Genomic DNA, 5709 nt, shown 5'->3' on the forward strand with positions numbered 1-5709 from the left:
GATGTTCAGAGATGTCCTCTCTCTGTTCCCTGTAGATGTTCAGAGATGTCCTCTCTCTGTTCCCTGTAGATGGTCAGAGATGTCCTCTCTCTGTTCCCTGTAGGTGTTCAGAGATGTCCTCTCTCTCTTCCTTGTAGATGGTCAGAGATGTCCTCTCTCTCTGTTCCCTGTAGATGGTCAGAGATGTCCTCTCTCTCTTCCTTATAGATGGTCAGAGATGTCCTCTCTCTGTTCCCTGTAGATGGTCAGAGATGTCCTCTCTCTGTTCCCTGTAGATGTTCAGAGATGTCCTCTCTCTCTTCCTTGTAGATGGTCAGAGATGTCCTCTCTCTCTGTTCCCTGTAGATGTTCAGAGATGTCCTCTCTCTCTTCCTTGTAGATGTTCAGAGATGTCCTCTCTCTGTTCCCTGTAGATGTTCAGAGATGTCCTCTCTCTGTTCCCTGTAGATGGTCAGAGATGTCCTCTCTCTGTTCCCTGTAGATGTTCAGAGATGTCCTCTCTCTGTTCCCTGTAGATGGTCAGAGATGTCCTCTCTCTGTTCCTTGTAGATGGTCAGAGATGTCCTCTCTCTGTTCCCTGTAGATGTTCAGAGATGTCCTCTCTCTGTTCCCTGTAGATGGTCAGAGATGTCCTCTCTCTGTTCCCTGTAGATGTTCAGAGATGTCCTCTCTCTGTTCCCTGTAGATGTTCAGAGATGTCCTCTCTCTGTTCCCTGTAGATGGTCAGAGATGTCCTCTCTCTGTTCCCTGTAGATGTTCAGAGATGTCCTCTCTCTGTTCCCTGTAGATGTTCAGAGATGTCCTCTCTCTGTTCCCTGTAGATGTTCAGAGATGTCCTCTCTCTGTTCCCTGTAGATGTTCAGAGATGTCCTCTCTCTGTTCCCTGTAGATGGTCAGAGATGTCCTCTCTCTGTTCCCTGTAGATGTTCAGAGATGTCCTCTCTCTGTTCCCTGTAGATGTTCAGAGATGTCCTCTCTCTGTTCCCTGTAGATGTTCAGAGATGTCCTCTCTCTGTTCCCTGTAGATGTTCAGAGATGTCCTCTCTCTGTTCCCTGTAGATGTTCAGAGATGTCCTCTCTCTGTTCCCTGTAGATGGTCAGAGATGTCCTCTCTCTGTTCCCTGTAGATGTTCAGAGATGTCCTCTCTCTGTTCCTTGTAGATGGTCAGAGATGTCCTCTCTCTCTGTTCCCTGTAGGTGTTCAGAGATGTCCTCTCTCTCTTCCTTGTAGATGGTCAGAGATGTCTGCTCTCATTTCACCAAATAGCTAAACTTAACTTCTCCCGTCTTTTTTGTTGTGGTTATCAGGGAGCAGGGAGGCTCAGGAGTGTCTCACAGCCTCTCAGAGTGAGGGAGGAAACATGGAGGAACATGGGGAAATGTCACTCTGTCAGAGGTATGGGTGAGTGTGGATAAAGAAAGCCTAGTACTAATCACAGCACTGCGAGTGGGTTTGGTGGGCCTACAGGGCAGGGGCAGACTGGCCATCTGGCATTTCGGGAACATACCAGATGGGCTGGTCCATATTTAGCCCAGTGGGCCTGTCTACCAGCTAGCTACCAGCTAGCTACACACAGAGCATGCTGTGCCATGTCAGTACTTGTACAGTGCTAATCTCAACCTTGTTCAGCTTGTATTCCAGATTCACTGTGATCACATTTCACCTCGTATTGTGTACATCTCTATGCATCAGTTTCCCTTGTGGACGCTGCTCTTCTAAACTCTTTAATGAGGGAGAACTACATCAGACATGAGTATATAATTGCAACCGATGTGCTGTATGGTCAACGCGTCTCACACACACTTCCTGGATGTCGTGATGTCACAGAGTTCTGGAATCCACCACAGCTAAAGGCTTCTGAATTCTTCATAGTGTTATTTTTCTTGAAGCGTGTTTTAAATATGCAGAAAACATATGAAACCCGTCCGTCCTCATGTTTGGTTTCTGGGAGTCGAGTCGACTGCCTGATTGTGTTTCCTGTCACTTTGAATCAGACGGGTGAAAGGCACTGCTTCACAGCCCATTTTTTTGGGTTTAAAACCAAGTATCACGTAGAAACATTATTCATTTATTTTTGGAAGAAATCATGAAGATAAAGGAAGAGACAGTAGAGGTGTTAATCTGTAAACATTACTGTATCCATCCCTCAATCTCTTGATAAAGAGACAGTAGATGTGTTAATCTGTAAACATTACTGTATCCATCCCTCAACCTCTTGATAAAGAGACAGTAGAGGTGTTAATCTGTAAACATTACTGTATCCATCCCCCAACCTCTTGATAAAGAGACAGTAGATGTGTTAATCTGTAAACATTACTGTATCCATCCCTCAACCTCTTGATAAAGAGACAGTAGAGGTGTTAATCTGTAAACATTACTGTATCCATCCCCCAACCTCTTGATAAAGAGACAGTAGATGTGTTAATCTGTAAACATTACTGTATCCATCCCTCAACCTCTTGATAAAGAGACAGTAGAGGTGTTAATCTGTAAACATTACTGTATCCATCCCTCAACCTCTTGATAAAGAGACAGTAGATGTGTTAATCTGTAAACATTACTGTATCCATCCCCCAACCTCTTGATAAAGAGACAGTAGATGTGTTAATCTGTAAACATTACTGTATCCATCCCTCAACCTCTTGATAAAGAGACAGTAGATGTGTTAATCTGTAAACATTACTGTATCCATCCCCCAACCTCTTGATAAAGAGACAGTAGATGTTAATCTGTAAACATGACTGTATCCATCCCCCAACCTCTTGATAAAGAGACAGTAGAGGTGTTAATCTGTAAACATTACTGTATCCATCCCTCAACCTCTTGATAAAGAGACAGTAGAGGTGTTAATCTGTAAACATTACTGTATCCATCCCTCAACCTCTTGATAAAGAGACAGTAGATGTGTTAATCTGTAAACATTACTGTATCCATCCCTCAACCTCTTGATAAAGAGACAGTAGATGTGTTAATCTGTAAACATTACTGTATCCATCCCTCAACCTCTTGATAAAGAGACAGTAGATGTGTTAATCTGTAAACATTACTGTATCCATCCCTCAACCTCTTGATAAAGAGACAGTAGATGTGTTAATCTGTAAACATTACTGTATCCATCCCCCAACCTCTTGATAAAGAGACAGTAGAGGTGTTAATCTGTAAACATTACTGTATCCATCCCCCAACCTCTTGATAAAGAGACAGTAGATGTGTTAATCTGTAAACATTACTGTATCCATCCCTCAACCTCTTGATAAAGAGACAGTAGATGTGTTAATCTGTAAACATTACTGTATCCATCCCCCAACCTCTTGATAAAGAGACAGTAGATGTGTTAATCTGTAAACATTACTGTATCCATCCCTCAACCTCTTGATAAAGAGACAGTAGAGGTGTTAATCTGTAAACATTACTGTATCCATCCCCAACCTCTTGATAAAGAGACAGTAGATGTGTTAATCTGTAAACATTACTGTATCCATCCCCAACCTCTTGATAAAGAGACAGTAGAGGTGTTAATCTGTAAACATTACTGTATCCATCCCTCAACCTCTTGATAAAGAGACAGTAGAGGTGTTAATCTGTAAACATTACTGTATCCATCCCCCAACCTCTTGATAAAGAGACAGTAGATGTGTTAATCTGTAAACATTACTGTATCCATCCCTCAACCTCTTGATAAAGAGACAGTAGAGGTCTTAATCTGTAAACATTACTGTATCCATCCCTCAACCTCTTGATAAAGAGACAGTAGAGGTGTTAATCTGTAAACATTACTGTATCCATCCCCCAACCTCTTGATAAAGAGACAGTAGAGGTGTTAATCTGTAAACATTACTGTATCCATCCCCCAACCTCTTGATAAAGAGACAGTAGAGGTGTTAATCTGTAAACATTACTGTATCCATCCCTCAACCTCTTGATAAAGAGACATTAGAGGTGTTAATCTGTAAACATTACTGTATCCATCCCTCAACCTCTTGATAAAGAGACAGTAGAGGTGTTAATCTGTAAACATTACTGTATCCATCCCTCAACCTCTTGATAAAGAGACAGTAGATGTGTTAATCTGTAAACATTACTGTATCCATCCCTCAACCTCTTGATAAAGAGACAGTAGATGTGTTAATCTGTAAACATTACTGTATCCATCCCTCAACCTCTTGATAAAGAGACAGTAGATGTTAATCTGTAAACATTACTGTATCCATCCCTCAACCTCTTGATAAAGAGACAGTAGATGTGTTAATCTGTAAACATTACTGTATCCATCCCTCAACCTCTTGATAAAGAGACAGTAGAGGTGTTAATCTGTAAACATTACTGTATCCATCCCTCAACCTCTTGATTTTTTTATTTTTTTTATTTCACCTTTATTTAACCAGGTAGGCTAGTTGAGAACAAGTTCTCATTTGCAACTGCGACCTGGCCAAGATAAAGCATAGCAGTGTGAACAGACAACACAGAGTTACACATGGAGTAAACAATTAGCAAGTCAATAACACAGTAGAAAAAAAAATGGGCAGTCTATATACAATGTGTGCAAAAGGCATGAGGAGGTAGGCGAATAATACAATTTTGCAGATTAACACTGGAGTGATAAATGATCAGATGGGCATGTACAGGTAGAGATATTGGTGTGCAAAAGAGCAGAAAAGTAAATAAATAAAAACAGTATAAAAACAGTATGGGAATGAGGTAGGTGAAAAGGGTGAGCTATTTACCAATAGACTATGTACAGCTGCAGCGATCGGTTAGCTGCTCGGATAGCTGATGTTTGAAGTTGGTGAGGGAGATAAAAGTCTCCAACTTCAGCGATTTTTGCAATTCGTTCCAGTCACAGGCAGCAGAGTACTGGAACGAAAGGCGGCCAAATGAGGTGTTGGCTTTAGGGATGATCAGTGAGATACACCTGCTGGAGCGCGTGCTACGGATGGGTGTTGCCATCGTGACCAGTGAACTGAGATAAGGCGGAGCTTTACCTAGCATGGACTTGTAGATGACCTGGAGCCAGTGGGTCTGGCGACGAATATGTAGTGAGGGCCAGCCGACTAGAGCATACAAGTCGCAGTGGTGGGTGGTATAAGGTGCTTTAGTGACAAAACGGATGGCACTGTGATAGACTGCATCCAGTTTGCTGAGTAGAGTGTTGGAAGCCATTTTGTAGATGACATCGCCGAAGTCGAGGATCGGTAGGATAGTCAGTTTTACTAGGGTAAGCTTGGCAGCGTGGGTGAAGGAGGCTTTGTTGCGGAATAGAAAGCCGACTCTGGATTTGATTTTTGATTGGAGATGTTTGATGAGTCTGGAAGGAGAGTTTGCAGTCTAGCCAGACACCTAGGTACTTATAGATGTCCACATATTCAAGGTTGGAACCATCCAGGGTGGTGATGCTAGTCGGGCATGCGGGTGCAGGCAGCGATCGGTTGAAAAGCATGCATTTGGTTTTACTCGCGTTTAAGAGCAGTTGGAGGCCACGGAAGGAGTGCTGTATGGCATTGAAGTTCGTTTGGAGGTTGGATAGCACAGTGTCCAATGACGGGCCGAAAGTATATAGAATGGTGTCGTCTGCGTAAGAGGTGGATCAGGGAATCGCCCGCAGCAAGAGCAACATCATTGATATATACAGAGAAAAGAGTCGGCCCGAGAATTGAACCCTGTGGCACCCCCATAGAGACTGCCAGAGGACCGGACAGCATGCCCTCCGA

This window comes from Oncorhynchus keta, unplaced genomic scaffold, assembly GCF_023373465.1.
Source record: "Oncorhynchus keta strain PuntledgeMale-10-30-2019 unplaced genomic scaffold, Oket_V2 Un_contig_3403_pilon_pilon, whole genome shotgun sequence".
Taxonomy (NCBI): domain Eukaryota; kingdom Metazoa; phylum Chordata; class Actinopteri; order Salmoniformes; family Salmonidae; genus Oncorhynchus; species Oncorhynchus keta.